This window comes from Gymnoscopelus braueri (genome assembly GCF_963280865.1).
Source record: "Gymnoscopelus braueri genome assembly, chromosome: 16".
Taxonomy (NCBI): domain Eukaryota; kingdom Metazoa; phylum Chordata; class Actinopteri; order Myctophiformes; family Myctophidae; genus Gymnoscopelus; species Gymnoscopelus braueri.
Genome location: NC_137616.1, coordinates 42549501 through 42574464, shown reverse-complemented (window position 1 = coordinate 42574464; position 24964 = coordinate 42549501).

The following is a 24964-nucleotide window of genomic DNA, read 5'->3' as shown; positions in this document are numbered from 1 at the left end:
CATATACCCATCCTATTCACTGCTGCAATTCCGTTATCATTAGCCAGAGATCTCGCTCCTCCAACCCACTCCCGCACATTCAACCTCCAAACTGCATCACATTTTTCTGAAATGTTCACCACTTCCCCCATGACCACATTAGACAACAGTCACGGTCTCAATGTGGATAGTCTCACTTTTACATTTGATTCCACCTGCACTGACATTTTAAACTCTGTTGCCCCTCTAAGGATTAAACGCTCAAGACCACTCTCCGAACCTTGGCTGAACGATTCCACTCGCAGCCTCCGACGCGCATGCAGGCGAGCGGAAAGAAAGTGGAACAAGGACAGATTGCATGTTTCCCTTCAGATCCTCCGTGCCTGCTTTTCAGATTACCAGAAATCTGTAAAAATTGCCAAAACATTATATATTTCAGATCTGGTATCTATGAACTGCCACAAGCCACAGGTCCTTTTTAATGTTTTTAATTCCTTACTCAATCCCCGTGTCTTACCATCTGTTGTGCCATCAACACCTCTCTGCGAGAGGTTTTTAAAGTTTTTTATTGATAAAATTGCAAACCTTTTTTACCCATATCCCTCTCATCACTCTCGGATATTGTTTCACACCTGCGACCCACAACCTGCCCCCTTGACACCATTCCCTCTCGCCTCCTTAAAGACGTTTTTGATGCCATTGGGCCCAGCGTGCTACTCATCATCAATACCTGTCTTTCCACGGGCTGTGTTCCATCTGCTTTTAAACAAGCGGTGGTCCAGCCCCTTTTAAAAAAGAACAATTTAGATCCTACCATCCTGTCAAATTTCAGGCCTATCTCCCAACTCCCATTCCTCTCAAAGGTCTTACAGAAAGTGGTTTATGTCCAGCTCCAGCTGTTTTTAACCACAAATAATATCCACGAGAAATTCCAGTCCGGATTCAAGCCTGGCCACAGTACCGAAACCGCTCTTTTAAAAGTTTTTAATTATCTAATTTTATCCGTTGACAAGGGCAACTCTGCTGTCCCAGTACTGCTTGACCTGACTGTCGCCTTCGACACAATTGACAGAATTCTTAGTTAGATTAGAATATCACGTAGGTATCACAGGCACAGCCCTCAAGTGGTTCCAATCATACTTAGCTGACAGGTCCTTCTCCATCCGACTAGGGGACTACACATCCACCAAGGCCCCCCTTACTTGCGGGGTCCCCCAAGGGTCGATCCTGGGCCCTATCCTCTTTCTGCTATACTTGCTACCGCTAGGGCCCATCATCCAAAAACATAACATATCATTTCATTGCTTTGCAGATGATATCCAGCTATACCTGCCATTACAATCAACATCCATCAACTCACACCAACTCCTGTTAGACTGCTTATCAGACATTAAAGACTGGATGAGTATTAATTTCCTCGAATTGAACGAAAACAAAACGGTAAGTAATCCACTTTGGCCCCCACTCCTCTGTCCCTCCCCCCGACACCCTAGGCTCCCTAAGATCCAACATTCACCCCTACGTGAAGAATCTTGGCATCACTTTTGACTCCAATTTTAAATTTGACAAGCAGGTCAGCTCGGTGGTTAGCTCCAGCTTTTACCAGCTGCGCCTATTGGCCAAAGTCAAGCCCTACCTCTCTCCCAGCGACCTCAAGAGAGTAATCCACGCCTTCATTTCCTCCAGGCTGGATTACTGTAATTCACTCTACATTGGCATAGGCCAAGCACTGCTCAGACGCCTCCAGCTCATCCAAAACGCCGCCGCCCGTCTCCTCACGGGTACTAGGCAGCGCGAGCACATCACCCCTGTTCTGGCCTCCCTCCACTGGCTCCCAGTCCGCTACAGAATTGATTTTAAGGTTTTATTGTTTGCTTTTAAATCACGTAATGGACTAGCCCCGCCTTTTATCACAGACCTCATTGACAATTACACCCCACCCAGACCCCTAAGGTCGGCCGACAAGCTCCTACTGACTGAGCTCTCGACAAATAAACGCTCTAGAGGCGACCGAGCCTTTGCCGCAACCGCCCGAGGCTCTGGAACAGCCTTCCATTCCACATAAGAGCCGCTCAGTCCATAATCACTTTTAAATCACTATTGAAGACCTATTTCTTCTCACTGGCCTTTGAGCAATAATTGCCGACTCTCCACGACCATTGATCCTACCTCACTGTTTCTGCTATGCACTTTTTAATTCGTTTTCTACCATAAATGTCTTGTATCTCTCGTATTTTTGTATTGTATTTTTCACTGGATGTATTTTACTACTGTCTTATATTCGCTGTGTTGTACAGCACTTTGGTTGACTTCGGTCATTGTAAATGTGCTCTATAAATAAAATGTTAGGGGTGTGTGTGTGTGTGTGTGTGTGTGTGTGTGTGTGTGTGTGGACCACGCAGCAGTTTTATATATTTAAAAAATACATAAAGTATCTGACCCCCCCCCCCAAAAAATACTCTTTTCTTTCTTCAAATAAAAAAAATAACAGACCACATCTCTAACATAAGGGGAAGAGATAGAATGTGTTAGTCATAGAGTCTATGTCCCCTGAGCCTTTGGCTCTGAATTGAGTTGTAGGTAGGTGTAATTTTGGGATAATGTTGCATATTGTTACAGGTGGTTGCAAGTTGCTACTAGTTACATTGTAAATCATTGGTTTGTACTGGGCTTTAGCCTTTCATGACCAGAGGCGATTCTTATGACTATTTGGACCCTTGGCAAAAACTCCTATTGGGCTACAAGTTCTGACTGACTTGAATGAGCCCTTCTGGAGCCTTAATGCTACTACTACTCGCCTACTTTGCCTGTTCATAAAATGTGCGTCTGTATGGGGGGCCTTTTTTGGTTCAGCCACTAAAATTCAGGATCAGGCAATTGAACAGTTGGTGTAGAGTCGGCCTAATTTCATAGACCCCCCTCACCTTTGGGCCCCTGGGATCCAGCTCTGATTAGATGTGATGTTAGGTCATCAACAATGTTGTTTTATTATTATCATCTTTATTATTATCTTGTATATTCTTCTCCTTTTATTGATTAGCTTTATCAAAAATAATTACATGATTTCTACACACCAACGTGACGTCAGAGTATTGCATAAAGAGCGGTGGATGAGACAGTATCAGTGGGGCTACAGGAACTGTCAGAGCTGGGTGACTCCCCCATCAGACACATGCACACATAGGAGGGCTCGAGCATACGCCCGATTGCCTTCATAGGAGAAACTGACAGTTAAATAAGGGTATTTTGTTGTGTTTCCCCCTCCTGACCCATAGCAGCAGATTCTTATCGTTTCAGAGACGTGATGTGGGCTGGTGTGAGAGACGTGAAGTCCATTTTTAGGACATCAGATGTCCTAAAAATGATGGGAACTCAGATTCTGAGTTCCTCTCTCTCTTAAACACATACTGCAGCGAGAAGGTTTGAGGATGTGGTTTAACCCTTCTCATGCTCGTGCTCATGCTCGCCACCCTAGTCACACTCAAACGTGTGAACATGCTATAGGTTCCTTCGTTAGGTTTTTAAATCTGTCAAATTTGTTACTGTCCTCCAGTGATGATTAGGCCATTTTCTTTTTACGTTTACACCTGCCCTCCCAAAAGGGCAAGTGTCCTAATGTACCCCTCATGCTCTCATGACCCTACTGTTTCCTCCATCGCGTGGCTTCCGTCAATCGGAGATGGGGTAGGGGGGCCATCGTCCTCATAGGAGAGTGTGTGTGTCTGTCTGTCTGTCTGTCTGTCTCTCTGTCTGTCTGTCTGTCTGTCTGTCTGTCCAGGGCTGATATTGCACACCGCTGGACCACGCAGCAGTTTTATATATTTATAAAGTATCTGACCCCCCCAAAAAATACTATTTTCTTTCTTCAAATAGGGGTGTATAGTAAAAAAATATATAATAACAGACCACATCTCTAACATAAGGGGAAGAAATAGTGTGTTAGTCTCTGGCCCCTGAGCCTGACCCCCCCGCCCACTCACACACAAATGCATCAGAGGCCACAGCCACAGCCAACCTACATGATGCACGCACGTTGAATGAGCACATACTCTGGTTCTACACAACTGTCTATTTGCATTTATAGGAAACCAACCCACTGCATACTTTATTTAACTGAGAAGATGTCAGCTCTTAAAGTATTTCCAAAACAGTATTTTAGGTTGTATCAGCCAAAGGCATAACATTGTGATATGCGTCATGGAAAAACATGTTAAAACTGCCAATAGATATGGCTTATGGAATAATGACAAAACAACTGGTTGCAACTTGCAACCAGTTGTAAGAAATTGCAATGGTCTGAATTGAGTAGTATGTAGGCGTAATTTTGGGATAATATTGCATATTGTTACAGGTGGTTGCAAGTTGTTACTAGTTAAACTGTAAATCATTGGTTTGTACTGGGATTTAGCCTTTCATGATCAGATGCGATTCTTATGACTATTTGGACCCTAGGCAACAACTCCCATTGGGCTACAAGTTCTGACTGACTTGAATGAGCCCTTCTGGAGCCTTAATGCTACTACTACTCGCCTACTTTGCCTGTTCATAAAATGTGCGTCTGTATGGCGGGCCTGTTTTAGTTCAGCCACTAAAATTCAGGGTCAGGCAATTGAACAGTTGGTGTACAGTAAGTCGGCCTAATTTCATAGACCCCCCTCACCTTTGGACATTAGATGTGATGTTAGGTCATCAACAATGTTGGTTTTAATTGGGCCTACCTATGAGCAGCAATATGACTGACCTATAGCACTTAATTGGTTACTATGTATATGTGTGTGTGTGTGTGTGTGTGTGTGTGTGTGTGTGTGTGTGTGTGTGTGTGTGTGTGTGTGTGTGTGTGTGTGTGTGTGTGTGTGTGTGTGTGTGTGTGTGTGTGTGTGTGAGAGACATCCACACGCTTGTACTGTAGATGTCCACCACTCTCTCCTCCTTCTCTCCTCTAACTGTCCATTGTCCTCAGTGTCCCCTCTCTGTAATTTTTCTTGTGTCAAGTCTGGCATGGTATAAATATGTGAAGACATCTTACAATGATGAGAGACTTGAAAAGTAGCTATTGGCTGCAAAAACTAATTATCTTGTATATTCTTCTCCTTTTATTGATTTAGCTATATCAAAATAATTACATGATTTCTACACACCAACGTGACGTAAGAGTATTGCATAAAGAGCGGTGGATGAGGCAGTATTATTGGGGCAACAGGAACAGAGTTGGGTGACTCCCCCATCAGTCACATGCACACATAGGAGCCAACGAGTGCTCGAGCACCTGCCCCATTGCCTTCATAGGAGAAACTGACAGTTTTGCTATGTCTAAATAAGGCTATTTTGTTGTGTTTCCCCTTCCTGACCCATAGCAGCAGATTCTCATCGTTTCAGAGACGTGATGTGGGCTGGTGTGAGAGACGTGAAGTCCATTTTTAGGACATCAGATGTCCTAAAAATGGTTCCCCTCTCGCTTAAACACATACTGCAGCGAGAAGGTTTGAGGATGTGGTTTAGCACTTCTCATGCTCGTGCTCATGCTCGTCACCCTAGTCACACTCAAACTTGTGAACATGCTAGGTTCCTTTGTTAGGTTATAAATCGGTCAAATTTGTTACTGTCCTCCAGTAAGGATTAGGCCATTTTCTTTTGACGTTTACACCTGCCCTCCCAAAAGGGCAAGTGTCCTAATGTACCCCTCATGCTCTCATGACCCTACTGTTTCCTCCATAGCGTGGCTTCCGTCAATCGGGGATGGGGTTGGGGGGCCATCGTCCTCATAGGAGTTTTATAGGAGTTTAGGAGGCTTGGGTTAAAAATAATTACATTTAGCCAAATTACATTTAGTTTGACTCCGTTCCACAGATGAAAATACAAGCTACAAGCTTGTAGATCGACTATTTTTATTTTGTTTGCCTCTTTCTTATATTATTTGACAATTTAGCCAATGTTTGACCAGTTTTTTTAATTTCCAATTTTCTTTTTTCACTCCAGACATGGAGTCATACGTCGTGGATCTGTCATACTGTAGATGACTGACATCATAGACAGGCCACATGAGGTCCAAGATCCACATAAAGCCATGCAGTTATTAGACCACGCCTATTAGACCAGTGGTTCTCAACCTTTTCAGGCCGCAACCCCCCAAATAATCATATTTGAACTGGGGACCCCCCACCATTACAAGCACTTGGAATACAATTCCAAGTGCCAAATGACATTTAGTTTGACTCCGTTCCACAGATGAAAATACAAGCTACAAGCTTGTGGATCGACTATTTTAAATTTTGTTTGCCTCTTTCTTATATTATTTGACAATTTAGCCAATGTTTGACCAGTTTTTTTAATTTCCAATTTTCTTTTTTTGCATAATCGATTGGGTGGGCCAGCTTTCTATGTGGGTGGGCCACGGCCAACCCAGGCCCACCCATGGCTGCGCCCCTGGACTGACCTATAGCACTTAATTGGTTACTAAGTAGGTTGGTCGGAGTGGATTTGTGTGTGTGTGTGTGTGTGTGTGTGTGTGTGTGTGTGTGTGTGTGTGTGTGTGTGTGTGTGTGTGTGTGTGTGTGTGTGTGTGTGTGTGTGTGTGTGTGTGTGTGTGTGTGTGTGTGTGTGTGTGTGTGTGTGTGTGTGTGTCCACCACTCTCTCCTCCTTCTCTCCCCTCTCCTCCAACTGTCCTCAGTGTCCCCTCTCTGTCATTTTTCTTGTGTCAAGTCTGGCATGGTATAAATATGTGTAGACATCTTACAATGATGAGAGACTTGAAAAGTAGCTATTGGCTAAAAAAAAGTTATTATCTTGTATATTCTTCTCCTTTTATTGATTTAGCTATATCAAAATAATTACATGATTTCTACACACCAACAGAGTACTGCAAAAAGAGCGGTGGATGAGACAGTATCACTGGGGCTGCAGGAACTGGCAGAGTTGGGTGACTCATGGGTGACCCATCAGACACATGCACACATACTGTAGGAGCCAACCAGTGCTCGAGCACCCGCCCGATTGCCTTCATAGGAGAAACTGGCAGTTTTGCTGTGTCTAAATAAGGCTAGTTTGTTGTGTTTCCCCCTCCTGACCCATAGCAGCAGATTCTCATCGTTTCAGAGACGTGATGTGGGCTGGTGTGAGAGACGTGAAGTCCATTTTTAGGACATCAGATGTCCTAAAAATGATGGGAACTCAGATTCTGAGTTCCCCTCTCGCTTAAACACATACTGCAGCGAGAAGGTTTGAGGATGTGGTTTAATACTTCTCATGCTCGTGCTCATGCTCGTCACTCTAGTCACACTCAAACGTGTGAACATGCTATAGGTTCCTTCGTTAGGTTTTAAATCGGTCAATTTGTTACTGTCCTCCAATAATGATTTGGCCATTTTCTTTTTACGTTTACACCTGCCCTACCAAAAGGGCAAGTGTCCTATAATGTACCCCTCATACTCTCATGACCCTGCTGTTTCTACCATTGTGTGGCTTCCGTCAATCGGGGATGGGGTTAGGGGGCCATCGTCCTCATAGGGGTGTGTGTGTGTGTGTGTGTGTTGTGTGTGCGTGTGTGTGCGCGTGTGTGTGTGCGTGCGTGTGTGCGTGCGTGCATGCGTCCGTCCGTCCAGGGCTGATATCGCACAATGCTGGACCACGCAGCAGTTTTATATATTTAAAAAATATATAAAGTATCTGACCCCCCCCCCCCCCCCCCAAAATACAAATTTCTTTCTTCAAATAAAAAAAATAACAGACCACATCTCTAACATAAGGGGAAGAGATAGAGTGTGTTAGTCATAGAGTCTATGGCCCCTGAGCCTGTGTCGCACACCGCTGGACCACACAGCAGTTTTATATATTTAAAAAGTATATAAAGTATCTGCCCCCCCCAAAAAGAATACTCTTTTCTTTCTTCAAATAGGGGTGTATAGTAAAAAAATAACAGACCACATCTCTAACATAAGGAGGAGAGATAGAGTGTGTTAGTCATAGAGTCTATGGCCCCTGAGCCTGACCCCCCGCCATTCGCACACAAATGCAGCATCTGCTATAGGCACTGCTATAGGCAATTGAACAGTTGGTGTACAGTAAGACGGCCTAATTTCATAGACTGTTCCATGTGTGTGTGTGTGTGTGTGTGTGTGTGTGTGTGTGTGGGTGTGTGTGTGTGTGTGTGTGTGTGTGTGTGTGTGTGTGTGTGTGTGTGTGTGTGTGTGTGTGTGTGTGTGTGTGTGTGTGTGTGTGTGTGTGTGTGTGTGTGTGTGTGTGTGTGTGTGTGTGTGTGTGTGTGTGTGTGTGTGTGTGTGTGTGTGTGACATCCACACGCTTGTACACGTCCACCACTCTCCTCATTCTCTCCCCTCTCCTCCAACTGTCCATTGTCCTCAGTGTCCCCTCTCTGTCATTGTTCTTGTGTCAAGTCTGGCATGGTATAAATATTTGTAGACATCTTACAATTATGAGAGACTTTAAAAGTAGCTATTTGGCTGCAAAAAGTAATTATCTTGTGTATTCTTCTCATTTTATTGATTAGCTATATCAAAATAATTACATGATTTCTACACACCAACTGACGTCAGAGTACTGCATAAAGAGCGGTGGATGAGACAGTATCACTGGGGCTACAGGAACTGTCAGAGTTGGGTGACTCCCCCATCAGACACATGCACACATAGGAGCCAACCAGTGCTCGAGCACCTGCCCGATTGCCTTCATAGGAGAAACTGACAGTTTTGCTATGTCTAATGCTATGTCTGTAGATTCTCATCGTTTCAGAGACGTGATGTGGGCTGGTGTGAGAGACGTGAAGTCCATTTTTAGGACATCTGAGTTCCCCTCTTTCTTAAACACATACTGCAGCGAGAAGGTTTGAGGATGTGGTTTAAGACTGATCTCATGCTCGTGCTCGTGCTCGTGCTCGTCACCCTAGTCACACTCAAACGTGTGAACATGCTATAGGTTCCTTCGTTAGGTTTTTAAATCAGTCAAATGTGTTACTGTCCTCCCAAAAGGGAGGGCAGGTGTGTGTGTGTGTGTGTGTGTGTGTGTGTGTATGTGTGTGTGTGTGTGTGTGTGTGTCCAGGGCTGATACCGCACACCGCTGGACCACGCAGCAGTTTTATATATATAAAAAAAAAAAATCTCTTTAATTTTACAATGGGAGTCCGTGGTGGTCCGATCAGGCTGAAACCTTGTCCAGACATGGAGGAATACGTCATAGATGGATCTGTCATACTGTAGATGATCATAGACAGGCCACATGAAGTCCAAGATCCACATAAAGCCATGCAGTTAATAGACCACGTATATTAGACCAGTGGTTCTCAACCTATTCAGGCCGCGACCCCCCGAATAATCATATTTGAACTGGCCCCCAACCTTATAAGCACATACAATTCCAGTGCCAAATTACATTTAGTTTGACTCCGTTCCACAGATGAAAATGCATTTAGTGACAGTCATGTCTGCCCCCTGCTGGCAAAATATTGATTTTTTTTCCCCCCCTGCAGTGTTGAAAGTGTTGAGAATGTTTACAAAGAGCCCTTCACAGTCACACCAAGCAAGTTAAAGGTAGGGTAAGTGAATTTCTTTGGTTAAAATAAGTGTCAAATAGCTCTATATTCTGATAGTAATCATTGCCATAGAGTGTTTGTTCAGTAAAAGTAGTCTCCTTGTCTCTCCAGCTCTTTATAAAACAAAAAAAATGCATTTTCGTTTCAGTTTCATTTCCAATTTTATCCAATCAGGATAGAGAACTCAATCAGGATATAGATTAAACAAGTGGAATTGGAAGTGATGACAAGTAATTAGCAGGCAAAATTTTAACTGGAACACTATAAAAATGAAGCTTAAAAATGGGTACTTTCTCCTGATTTGCTGAGATTTTGACACCTACCGGAAAATGTATTTTCTGTTTATTAAAGAGCTGGAGAGACGGGGAGACTCTTGTTACGGAACAAACACTCTATAGCAATGATTACTATCAGAATATAGTGCTTTAACCTTTTAACAAAATACTTTTTGTTTTAACCAAAATATGTCACTTACCCTACCTTTAATTATAACAATAACAATATTGTTCACTTGATTGATTGACTATTGTTATTATTGTTTAGTTAATTGTATGGGGAGATGTGTTGAGGGGATTGGTGTGTTTTATGCTGTATGATTTATTCCTTGTTTGTTTGCGTTAAGTGGGAGAAACCCTTTCTGCAACTGGGGAGTTCAGTTGGTTAGAGATACAGTCGGTGTGATTCAATTGAAATAGATTCCTATCACAAGATTCCTATCACTCTGATTCAACCCACTGTTCATCACATGGTGGGTCAGGCAGCCAGGGCTGGCCGAAACAGAAGGAACACAACCATATCCACATCAGCAGTCATGGGTGTACAGGGGGCACAGCAGAGGGCTCAGTACGCAACCCTGTGGGGCTCCAGTATTGAGTGGATGATAGAGGTGTGACAGCCCACGTCCCTGACCAAAATCACTCATAAATCAATCATTTCACTGGATAACAACACAGTAAGACTTTACTATATATAATATTTTAATTTACAACAATATTATTTTTCATAAGTTAGTAAGTAACATTAGTTTTACAGCACAAAATATATTTTTTAAATATAATGGAATGTGTTTGCAAAAAGTTGTTAAACCCTTTTCTTTTTTAGCAAACCTCTGTTAAATAAAGGTATACATTGTTACCTTCGTGAGCAACCTAATTAGTGTTGTAGTTTACGATAACAATGGTAGAGAATGAACAATCACAGAATTCATTAGAATACACCTGTTTTAGAGAGGACCCTTAGTTAGTTAATGAAACCTGAGGAAAAGTCAAAAAAATAATGACCACAACATTCTAACACACAACAGTTTGTACTTCCTAAAAGTTTGAGTTTTCCGTCAGATTCACTACTAATTTCTACTGTTTAACTTCACAAAGCAGAGGACTAAGCTGCACTTTAATTAATAAAGGTAAGAGAAACATCACTTCTCACAGATCGAGGGCCAGGCTCTTGCATATGAACATAATACATTATACCATCCTCCAGTCTTGTGCCAGTAGTATGTACAGTTCCTGTCTTCATCGTTATAAGGATATCCACTGGCCCAGTACCTGCAGAATAAACATACTGTATTTTCAAACACATCCACTCAGTCGCTCACATACAGTGACTTTGATAGAATTACAATAGAACAACTTGTAAAATGTCTCACTGTGTTGTCAGTGGTGATCGATCCACCCAAGTCCAATTGCCCTCTGTCCTTTTCAGACCAATCCATGATGCTCCGTCCCCATGGGTCAACCCTTTGACGAATTTCTGATCAATTGTACATGATTGAAGCATAATTAGCTGGAGAGCGAACGCTCACTCACTCACATTTACAGACCAACACCAACTACAATAATGTGACCTGTCTGTCACTCTGTCTGTCTGTCTGTCTGTCTGTCTGTCTGTCTGTCTGTCTGTCTGTCTGTCTGTCTGTCACGCACTCGCACACAGATACACTTACCTGTTCTTCTTTACTGTTAATGATCACCAGATCTGCTCCTGTCTTCAGACATTGTTCTCTACTTTCCGCCCAGGTTTGCTTTTCAGTAGATCTGTAATAACAGCTGCATCCAAACTTCTTCCATCCACTGGGACATGCCTTGTCTAAATATCGGACAGGAGTTTTACTAATGAATTTTCAATACACTGATAATAACTTCTAACATGTTGAGTCAGTGGTGGAACAACTGAAAGCCGGGCCGGTAGGCACGGCACACTGATCAGCCCCCCCCCCCCCCTGCGCACACACGCATGCGTGCACAGCGTGCGCAAAAATGTGCGGGTTTTGGGCGGATTGTGTTCTTTTTAGTGTTACTTTATCTCGGTTTTAGGGTTAGGGTGAGCTTCCAACAGTGTATATATACAACAGTGAATATATTTGCAATTCCATGTAAGCTGGTGAATCTCTGGGAAAGTTGCTGAGAGGCGGCCGCGGAGAGGCGGAGCACGTAAATTGCGTCTAATTGTAATAAAATATAGGTCCATGTGATCTGACGGCCCGGGCCCCCTGAGTCCCGGGCCTGTAGGCGGCTGCCTACCTGGCCTACCCGGACGCTCCGCCACTTTGTTGAGTAAATAATGATAGTAGTTGTTAGGGATGTAGTGCACTGTAAACCTTTTTAGAATAGCAACTAATTTAACTGATTCATATTTCATTCAAAAAGGTTTGTACTGTAACTTCTCTCACCTGCTGTCTGTCTCTTTAACTGGGTCACTTCACTTTGTAATAGATTTTTCTCCAGAGTCAGGTTCTTGAGTCTGGTATGGAAATGGTTTCTCTCCAGGGTCAAGTTGTTGAAGTTGGTTTGTAGGCGGTTGCTCTCCAAGGTTAGGTTGTTGTAGTTGGTTTGTAGCTGATTTCTGTCCATGGTCACATTATTGTAGTTGGCCTGTAACTGGTTATTGACTGAATTATCTGCAAATGAACAAAACATGACTATAATCACAGTTGTTATACTTCTATACTGATCATGATGAGTTCAAGCATCTATGTGGAAAAGGATCTTTGAGAAGAAGATGACTCAATAGGTTTTTATGAGAATAGGTCTCAATAATATTAGAGTACTAGGATACCCACACAGCACACACATCAAACATTAAGCATGGTAGGGTTCTTGTGTGTTGCCAGATGTACAATAATTATCGTATTTGCACTGTTCCATCGCGCATGTGGAACAGCCTTCCTATGGATTTAAGAGCACCACAGACCCTGAACTCTTTTAAACTTTTTTATTTAGGAAGGCCTTTTCATGTTATTGTTACAATTTATTATTATTATTATTACACTTATTATTATTATTACCTTCTGTACGATGTACGATCAATAATGCAAAAAAATGCCCATATGATAATTTTGCCATATCACAAACATGAGTGTGAATTTACTAGATTCTATGTTGCTGATTCAGGATTAGGTTTCGCTTTTAAAACGAACCCTTGGTCTGTACTTGGAGGCATGAAGAAGGAGGCTTTTCCCTGCTCCCAGTGTACTGTATGTGATGCATTTTTCTCACGTAGGAATCTCAAACAAAGGTTTTTATTTGATTTTATAAATACGCTATTTTTGTAAAATGACATATTTACACCTGTGATTTATCTTTTTTTGGCTGTGTATGATAGTTTTATTTAACATACGATAATTTTAAGCCTCCGGAACGATAATTTAACATTTCCCATCTGGCAACACTGCACAAGTCTCATTTCATTGTTGTGATGAAGTGCATGCATTTGACCTTTGACCACATGATACTCACAGTGCACGGCCATGCCTATGATTATCGCCACTAGAAGTAGTAAACACAGGAGCACAAGACACACTCCGGCCGCTCTGAGGATGCTTTTCTGGATGAGGATGTCTCTCTGGAGAACTGGAGGGTATTAGTACAATAAGTTCAACTTGTGTGATCAGCTTCATTGTTTAATTACAAGGAACACACATTGAATACTTGTGCTACAATGGCCTTCATCTTCATTATTCATTTATTTCTGCAGAAAAAGTTCACACTATGTCCGATCTACAATAATGTAAAATGGTGCATTTTTATAGCCCATATTCACCTAAAACAGGGGTCTTCAACGTTTTCAGGCCAAGGACCCCCTAGCTGAGAGAGAGATGAAGCAGGGACCCCCTACTCTATATTGTATACAATTGTGTTTCAGATTAAAGTTTTTTTTTAACTTAGTGTGCTCAACGCCTCGCAGTGCGAGGCGTTGAGAGCTTGTAGATCTGCTATTTTCGGCTAATGTTCCCCTCAGAAAAGGAATTCTAGGGTTCAAGTGGTTAATGTAAAAAAACTAAATCCTATTACACAAAGATTTGGCGGACCCCCTATAGTATCTCTGAGGACCCCCTAGGGGTCCCGGACCCCCTGTTGAAGACCCCTGACCTAAAAACATGCAGTAGTGACTTTCTCAAAATGAGAGGAGAAATAAAACACAAGGAGGAACAGGCTCTCTACCATTCATAATGTTTCTTTTGATTGCCATTCGTTCCAACGTAGTGCCGTGTCCTTTGTAACCATCTGTAAAACCACTACTTTAAATAGACACGCTGCTGCTGTGGTGATGGTGTGAGAAGAGAGAGAAACGCTGTGCGTTGCTGTTTACCGTGGTCCTGTGAGCCGGAGCCTTGGTCTCCGAGACTGTCTGCTCTGTCGTTGACGTACACAACGCTCACCTCCATCTTTCCATTCTCCTCGCTGACTCCTCTGTCGTACCTCACTCTCTTTGATCTGACTGGCTTGACAGGGATATGAGTAGGCATCTTAAAGAATGACACAAAGTATCACAAAGTATGTTAATAATGTGATTATAATGTAATGTACAATATATTTCTAAATTATGTTTAAAATGTTCTACTCACGTTGTTCAATGTCTGTGTTGGGCTTCAGTGTTGTTGAAGAATAAACTGAGCTGCTATCTGTTCCAGTCTGGCTTTAACACTGTGTGGAAAGCAACTAAGCAAACAATTTCTGGACACGTGTGTGAAAACAGATGCATACATTTGCATGTACACACACACACAACCAATTAGCCCATCAAGACCGGGAACGCATCCGTGTCATTTTTAGATATGTTTGGCTATTCAAAAATAGCAGATCTACAAGCTCATAGCGCGGCACTCGTAGATCTGCTACTTTTGTTTTATCGTGAAAATGTGTGCAAATCTTTGAATATTTATAAAAAATGTTAAAGCGACCATTTTTAACTAAAATCTTTGCTTCTGGGGGATTCTACAAAATGTTTTCTAAAAAAAGTATGTTGCTATATATATCAGTGGTTCTCAAACTTGTCAAGGACCACCAAAATGATATGTATATTTTGGCCGCGGACCCCCATCTGAAAATATTTTGTTCCAGGGCCCCCCAGAAGCATTTTTTTTCTGACGACTTTCTTTTTCAAAAATAGCAGATCTACAAGCTCATAGCGTGGCACTCGGTGCCGCGCTATGAGCTCGTAGATCTGATATTTTTTAGTAGCCAAAGAAATCTAAAGTGACACAGATGTGTTCCCGCCGGTCTTAATGGGTTAAATAGACTCTTTACGGCACAGACTGTAAGTGTAAACGAGAGGTGTTGGTTGACGTGACAAACATAATTATGTATTTCAGCTGTGAAATTCTTGGTGGGGGAAATAAATGGAGAGTTCTTTCCACCTCCCTCAACAACTGCCGTGGATGTAGCTTAGCTTGAGAGAGCAATTGGCCAATAAACTGATTTAAATCATATAAATAATGTTGTCGTGTTCATAACAGACAATGTGGTGTTATAGATCAGGGGTTTTTAATTGGTGTTCCATGGGGCTATTGCATTTGGTTTTTCTGATCATGTATTTAGTGATGTAGAAAAGTAAAGATTGCTTTTTTTCCCTCATTTATTTTATTTTATTTTAATTTATTTGTGTGAGAAATGTGTGGAATTAAAGACTATGATTATTATGGTTATCATGCAGTGGTCAGTTGAGGAGGCTTGGTATGCTTCAATTACAAAGGTTCTTCAAGCTTAACTACTACAGAAGATGATCAGCTCATTAAGATCCACAGACTCTGGGAAGAGGCTCATGTATGAGAAACAGTCCCTTGTGAAGTTCTGCATGAGTTTTGCAATTATGCATCTCCATTCTTCCACACTGGCATACCCAAAGGATGAGTACAGGGCAAGGTTGGAGCCAGAAAATGATATAAGATAGACAGGAAACAGTGTTTAAAAAAATGCAGCTCTACACTTTCTGGCTTCTATTATATACAGTACTCATCTCCTACAATGAAAACAGCAGTGCTGTTTGTATCATTGTCTCCGCCAGGCCGAAGGCATGGTTGAGACTATGTTTTGCACTGTGTGTGTGTGTGTGTGTATGTGTATGTGTATGTGTATGTGTATGTGTATGTGTATGTGTATGTGTGTGTGTGTGTGTGTGTGTGTGTGTGTGTGTGTGCGTGCGGGCGCGTCCGTCCGTGATCTCTTTTCAGCCGATTTTTTTCAAAACACATTTCTTGTTATTACTCCTACAGATTTTGTCCAAACATCACGCAAATCGGTACATATTGCCAGACCTGGCGGAGACCTGTGCTCCGAGGAGCACTTTTTCTAGTTAAATATATATTTTGTATTTTGTTAAATTACTTGATGGTCATTGTACTGTATTGTAATAGCATACGCCACTTCAGTTATAATTTTAAATGGCATACAGTGTGGAAAGTGTATGTCATTGTGTACCCACTAATCTGCACAGGGAGTGGATCTCCTAATCAAAGATTTATTTAAAGAATTACACAAGATCTGCTGATTTACTGGATCCTCCAACTTTTAATAAGTGTCATTGGTCCCCCAAACAAAGTAGGTAGATGTGAACATGGAAGAAGGGCACTCGCAGGTACTTCTGTGCAATACACTACAAACAGTTGGCAACAATTTTATTGACAGAGAAATTATGTCGTTTTCCATTTTCCTTGTCCATGCCAGTATTGTGCACAGTTCCAGTCTTCATCGTCCACTATACCAGCACCTGCAGAGTAAGGGCCTTGCTGAAAAAGAGCACTCGTTCTCAGTATATCTACCCTGGGTAGATATGCACCTGCAGAGTAAAAACATCATAATGCATTGGTATCCACTCAGTCACTCACATACAGTGACTTTGGTAGAATGTCTCCCCCTTATCAGTTGTGTTAAAGGTCCTTGCACGCCGGGAACATTTATTTTGTGTGATTAATTCGCGTTGATTTAAACTGCTGTTTTTGTCATGAGTACATCAACACAGAACGTGAATATTATACAGTGACAAAGAGTCGTAATGTTTTTGTTTAGTTTTTTAAGCGAAAAGAGTTTTCACTGTGAATAATAGCACAGGGGAAGGGGTGGGGGGGGGGGGGGGGCGCACAAGCTCATGTGACTGCTTGTCAGAAATATGTTTAAATATGTGTAGGCATATGGTAATTATCTGTGTTGTATATGTGTTGTTCTAAACTGGGCTTCACTGTTGCAGACTAATCTCTGAGCTGCTGTTGAACCCAAGCACGTAGTATTGGACACACTCGTGAACGTCTTGTCATGCATGTGCATGTACACACAATCACAGAGCAGAATATCCAGACTCTTTAAAGCGGGCCAGTCAATTCAGTACCTTAATATTATTGATAATTCATCTCTCTTGGCATTCTGAGTCGACTGTAAACAGTTTTATGCTACCACCTGAACCAACCCAGTTGTACACAAACGTATTCCCTTAACCCATTCTGGGTTCCTGTTGCTATGTACAGTATACAGCAACATACATGTGTTTTAAATTTTGAATAAATATTTGAAGTTTTTCAGAAAACGTTTATTAACTATTTAGAATGTGTTGTTAGAATCGGCCTCAGGCCTCAATGGGTTAACTTAGCATGTTAAGATACAGGTGTAGTACATGTTAGTGTGGCTGAAATGTCTCTGGGTATTGCGTCTACTCCGGTTTGTTACGTGTCCGCTTGGACAACGTCCTGATCATTCGATGCCCGTTGACCCGGACTTCTCTGGTCTTTCTGTTTGTCGATGCTGTCTCAGCCATTAGTGTTGTTCCTTGTAAAAAAAATGTCAATTTTTATGGATGCAGCAATAACTCCCAACAGAGAAATGGGAAAGAAGGGTAATAATAACATCTTTGCACAGCTTAATCCTTATTTCAAGACAGAGTCCAGTAATCCATACATGTTTAGCACGAAAGCACCCCGTGCCTCTGTGTGCGTGCCCGCATCCCGCCACGTCTCTGTCTTTCTCTTCCGTTGGCTCCCATTTCAGATAGCTGACCTATACTTAATATTTGCACTTATTTGTATGTATACCAATTAACCCTTTAAGGCCGGGAAGGGAACGCATGTGTTTCATTTTAAGATTTCTTTGGCTATTCAAAAATAGCAGATACACAAGCTCATAGCACAAGAGTGCCGCGCTATGAGCTTGTAGATCTGCTATTTTTAGAAAAATCTTGAAAATTTGTGCAAATCATTTTGAACTCAAATCTTTGCTTCTGGGGGTCCCTGGAACAAAATATTTTTAGATGGGAGGGGGTCCGCAGACAAATACATATTATTTTGGGGGTCCTTGACATGAAAAAAGTTTGAAAACCATTGAAAATATAGCAACAACTTTAGGAAAAAAAAAACTGTTAGGATTTAGAAGACATTTGTAAAATCCCCAGAAGCAAAGATTTGAGTTAAAAACTTTCGCTTTAAAAAAGTATATATATATTCAAACTAAGGATTTGCACACATTTTCATGATTAAAACAAAAAAATAGCAGATCTACAAGCTCGTAGCGCGGCACTCACAGCTGAATAATTAATTTGCCTCTAAGCACAGGTAACCAAAATGAATAATAGTGGTGACGCTGTTGTAGTAACACTTCAATCTCCCCACTTCCATATAATCTTCATCACGTATCCTCATTCAAACCTTGTGCCGACATACTGCATGCACCACTGTGAATAGAGTACACAATAAAACAAAAAAACATTAAAATAAAGACTGTATCGAGAAAGAATTTGGGAAGAAACACCATGAGACAAAAGTCATACAGTACAATGTCCACGCAGAATGTGAAGGGAATATTTATTTATTAGAAAATATATTTCTTATCAGCAAAAACTGCACAATGATAGCATATACTATGAACGTGGAAAGACGGTTTGTCACAAACAACTAATCATTTGACAAGACTTCTGAAGAAAAAGGAACCGAAATCTCAACCATATGTATTTGTGTACCGTACATGAAGCTGGATAAAGTGCTGTCATCGGTATTCTAATTATGTATTTGCGTCATCAGAAACAACTGTGCAGTAATGGTAAAGAAGGGGAACTTGGAAAGACATTTTTTGACAAACCTCAAATCATCTGACGAGACTTTTCCAGCTAAGAGTGAACTGAGAAAAAGATCATTAAAAAAAGGTCCTCATTATTTGATATGCATGACACATTGTTCATAATCTATCTTGACCTTATCATTCATACTAAACTATAGATGTAAGTTTGCATTATTGAGGCATTGGGGGTCGATGAGGGCACCTGCCCTCCTAAAATTATGTGCACAGCCCTGAGGTTCTAACATTGTAACATCATGTTTGTCCTACTGTTGACAACATGTCACACTACTTTTCAATGTGTTCTCTGTTCAACGATGTGTCTCCTTACTCCCTCCTTAGCCTGACACTACCTAGGTCTAAAAATGTATATCATACATGTTGGTGATTTGCCAATGGATAAAACCATGGGAATACTTTAGTAAAGAAATTGACTGAAGTATTATTCCAGACAATTTTGTCTAATATGGTGGCTGTGGGGTCAAATGAACCAAATGTTTCGGGGCAAATTGATCCCTTTAAATGTTTTTGATGAGTTAATACATTATTTGTTCAAGTTTAAATTTGAACATTTACATTTTCATGTGGGCCAATTTACCCCTCAACTTACCCCTAACCTGGGGCAAGTTGAGCCACAGAGGATCACAAAATAAGTCATATTTCTATGGCCCTTTGAGATGAAGATGCTTACTCATAATTTCAATTGATATAAGACATCCTCAAACAAGGGTAGGACATCTTAAAGATGCAGTTCACACATCAAAAGTGTGGTTTAGTTCTCAGGAAAAAAAAAATCTGATCAATAAAACTACCTGCTAATAATTTCCCCCACCCCCAAAATGTTTCTAAATAGGGTGTACTTATGAGATCAGTCTTCTGTAGACTGCCATGTTTTTTACTTTTTTGTAGTTTTCAACCTGAACCAGAAAACAAAATACAAAACCAGCCTGGGGTTTAATCCCCCTTTAAAGCTAAAACAATAACCATGCTAAGCAATAATAGTTGGTTGTTTATATTAAAGTGAGTATGGGTACAACATTTTCTACTTTGTACAAACTGTTCTCAGTTTAACATCACAAAGCACAACACTAAGCTGCAGTTTCATCAATGAAGTTAAGAGATACGTCACTTCTCACAGATCCAGGTGTAGACTTTATTAGAACATAAACCATTAAACCATCCTCTATCCCAGTAGTAGTATGCACAATTCCAGTCTTCATCACCACCAGGATATCCACTGAACCAGTACCTGCAGAATAAACAATGTAATATATTGACAACCACATACACTCAGTCACTGACATACAGGGGCTTTGATAGAATTACGATAGAAAAACTTGTAAAATGACTCACTTTGTTGTCAGAGGCGTTCCATCCACCCATGTCCATTTGCCCTTTGTCCTTTTCAGACCAATCCAAGTTATTCCAGGCCCTTGGGTCAATCCTTTGATGAATTCCTGATTTGCACAAGATGATTGAACCACAATTAATTTTCTCTAATGCATTCAAGTTTTCATTTTAATCACAGGATTACATCACATGCATCAATGTGGATGATGGACAAATGGAAACTCATGCACACACACACACACACACACACACACACACACACACACACACACACACACACACACACACACACACACACACACACACACACACACACACACACACACATACTAACCTGTTCTTTTTTGCTGTTAATGATCACCAGATCTGCTCCTGTCTTCACACATTGTTCCCTACCTTCCTCCCAACTTTTCTCGTCAGTAGATATGTAATAAAAGCTGCATCCAAACTTCTTCCATCCAGTGGGACACGACATGCCTGAATATCAAACAGTTTTACTGATGGATATTCGATGCACTAACACTGAGTTGTCGCACGCATAGGCGCGCGCACGCACGCACACACACACACACACACACACACACACACACACACACACACACACACACACACACACACACACACACACACACACACACACACACACACACACACACACACACACACACACACACACACACACACCACACAATTGTCTTTCTATTACCAAGGTGTCAGGTCTACATTTTTAAGAAAAAGCGATTTTAAGTAGGCTACTAAATTATATTTTGTTTACATTATGGTTTTAAGACGTGATAAAACCAGCAATGATGTGAGTTTAGTCACATTTTGTATCACTGCATGCCTCTCAATAATTAACAAGTATAAATAATGCAGAAAGTAATATTATTTCAAAAAGGTTTGTAACCTTTGAGCTGAATTTGAGCTGGTTTACTTTACTTTGTAAGGGACCAGTCGAAATTTACATAAGGGGGGGCATGGAGGAAAATAGGGGAGGGTCATGCCTTTCTAATTTTGGTCCAAGGGAGGGTCAGCTAATTTTACTTTGAATCCAAGGGAGGGTCATGCAATTTTGAATTGATAAAATAGTCCGTTTTTTATATACCTTTTTAGTACAGCAGAACAGTGGTCAATGACCCCTCTTTATTTCAAAGGATACAAAGAATTCAAATCAAGTAACACCTTGTCTATTTAGAATCAATGGCGGTCGTTAACAAGCCATCAACGCACAGCGAGTGTGAACGACCCAGTCAAATCTATTCAGCGTCTTAACGATGGTTGTTGAACAATTAAGCAAAACTTCAACAGGCGTTATTGGAGAGATGCATTATAAATAGGCCTACTATAACTGGATATTCATAATCATTTGAAGTAATTCTGTGCATGTGATTAATGTGGATCTATATGGACAGTTGTGTATAGATGCCTATAGCTCCACAAGTAAAACCAGAAGCATCAGGCCATAATTGATAGCCTAATTTGTTTTATGTAGGCAACAGTGTAGTTGTAGTCACTGTAGTTGATCATTAAAAGGGCAGAGTGACAAAAGTTTTAAACTACTGGTTACCAAATATTCAACTTTCTTCAATCTGACCAGGATTCAATGGGTTTCCCACATGTAAGATGAGAACACTATCCATTCTGCTACCACTACTACAGATACACTGTGCATTTAGCAAGACTGACTACACTACAGCAATGTTCTAATCAATGTGGAAAGCAAAACATTGGACATATCAGTTTTAAATGTCATGTTGTATTTGATGGGGAGGGTTAGGGGTGTCAAGAATTTCACAATACGATACATGATGTTGGGCATGATATCGATATGATATATTATTAATGTTCTTTTCTCATGTATCATCAACATTGGCCATCATCTTATAAATAACGTTATAAAGCAAGTTAGAAACAATTACAAAGTGCTTTGTACACAAATAAATACATTTGTGCAAGCTTAATGGAGAAGTGAAGTTCTCACTAACTATAAACCCATTGTTTCAGAGGACAGATAGACACTAATATAACAAATATAATATAATATAAGACTGCATAACTATAAATTCCACAAACCTCATATTTTTGTCATCTGGACTTTACCAACCAAGTGCAGCCTAGTTATTTCCAACAGCTAAAAAACATCTATAATACCAGATACAGTATAATACAATCTTAGATTAGATGTATGTAGGCCTATTTGAGAGTGCAGATGCATGTCACATTAACGAGCGTCAACGAGCATCAGCTGACACACAACACCTCCCCTCTGCAGTGCTTTAAACTGAAAGTGACTGACTGGAGTCTGTTTCATTTCTCTCCAAAATACCTTGAATATGATGGGAGGACATGATTAATAATTACTATGATTATGATAAGCTTTACATTTCATATCATACAGTAAAAACTCCTAACTTTCACCGGCAAAAAAAAAGAAAGTGTTTTTTTTTTATTAAAAAAACAATTAAAAAAATATTACGATACAGTATGACATCATGACAATACCTATCATCACATTTTAATACCACGATAGGCTATATCGTGACACAATATATCGTGACACTTCTAGGCGGGGAGGGTTACTCTTTTTTTTGTAATCACTTGGGGAGGGTCATTGATTTTTTTTTTTGTCAAAGGGAGGGTCATGGCATTTTAGATCAGGGCACATACATTTCCTCCATGCCCCCCCTTATGTAAATTTCGACTGGTCCCTAACTGATTTTTCTCCAAGCTGAGGTTGTTGTAGTTTCTCTCAGGAGTCAGGTTTTTATTGATTGGAATATCTGAGACACACAAAAAGACAAAAAGAAACAATGAGTATTGAATTAAAAAGAGAAGTCACATCAAGGTTTGGGTTAATACTGTTGTGGATTTTATAGTTGATACAGGTAGAAAATGTCAGGCAACAAACTCCCTGAGTGAGTGATGTGCTAGTTTAGTGATATAGAATACTCACAGTACACGACCAGGCCTATGATCCCACCCAGCAGCATAAGACACAGCATCCCCAAACACACAGCCACAACTCTGAAACGCCTTCTCACTGTGTGAGAAAAAGACGATACAAGCCCTCTTAGTTATACTCAATCGGACAAAAGTACTTTGAAATGACCTGCATACTCTCTAAAAAATATATACTTTTAAACATCAAATGAATCTCTCCTCTAACTGTCCTCTGTCCTTAATGTCCATCATCTCTCCTATTTCTTCATCTCTCTGTGTCTCACCTTCTTTTGTCAAGTCTTGATATTACAAGAATTGAAAAGTAATTATTGACTTATTAACTATCTTGAATTTTTCTTGCCTGTCTTCATTAGCTTAACCAAAATTGTACTTGTACTTTTTTTTTTTTTTTTTTTTTGCTTTTTAGTAAAGGGGAGACGTATGGGTAAAAAGATTTTACCCATAAGTCTCCCCAACATAGGTTTATGCCAGTTGTTTCCGCCCCAAACACATTTCTGTGTGTTGTCACACTGCTGTATCCTACTGGCTCACCTGCCAGTGAGGGGCCCACACCGGGAGCCTCCGTCCTACTCCTCCCACCCAACACTCCCTGCTGACAGGCGCCGCCCTAGCCCATAGGAGTACATGTAGTGACAAACATCACCCTCCCTGCCCCCAAATACGGGCCAATTGTGTTCTTACAGATAGACGCTCGACCAAAACCTGATGCACCGCGGTGGGCAGCTACTTACTGCGCCACCCGATCAAAATAGTTACTTAACCCAAATCTAAGACCTGGAACGCATCTGTCATTTTTTTTATTCGAGCTAAAAAAAACATTATTTTACACAGATATACAAGCTCATAGCGCGGTACCAAGTGCCGCCCTATGAGCTTGTAGATCTGCTATTTTTTTTTAATCGTGAAATATCTTTGAATATATATATTGTTTTAAAGCGATTATTTTTACTCAAATCTTTGCTTCTGGGGGTCCCTGGAACGCAATATTTTGAGATGGGGATCGGCGGCCAAATACATATCATTGTGGGTGTCCTTGACATGAAAAAGTGTGAGCACCACTACTATAGGAACATAGGTTTTTCAGAAAACTGTTGGGATTTAGAAGACATTTGTAGAATCGGCTTCAGGTCTTAATGGGTTAAGAGCAGGGGGGATATACAGTACATAATAATCCCTCCAGGGGAAAACAGAACTCTTAGGGAAAGCAGAGAACACATGGTGCCGGCGGGGCAAATAAACAGATGCCACGTTCAGTGGTATTGACAACAAGAGCAAATACAGTGAATGAGATGAGTTTAAATAGACCAACATAGTGGTGCGCATGTATGTGTAAACCACTCTAGTGTGCTTTAGCAATAAAGGAATAAGGAGGCGTAAACACACACACGTACACACACGTGCGCACACGCAGGCACACACAGTGGGAAAAGGAAGGAGTGAGATCAGTTAAGATCTTAAAACCTATGGAAAAATATTATTTGTGTTGGTTATGTTACATTTTAGTAATACTAATCTTACCAGACTGCAGTATCTTCTGTAGATCATTCTCCCTCTTGGTCTGAAGATTTTCATAGACTGGATCGTCTTTCTTTTGCAGACCAAGGCGGTCACTTTGTCCTTGTACAGACATTTCTACATTAATTCTTCTTGCTGTAATGGTGGTCTGATTCTCGTAGATTATATCATCTTCCTCTTGGAACTCAATGTTTTCAGAATGCATAGCTACAGCCATTTGTACCTTTTATGAATTCAATTATTCTTGCAGTTATTTGGTCCAGCTCTTCACAACACTTTAAGATACGTATCTTCACTGCCCT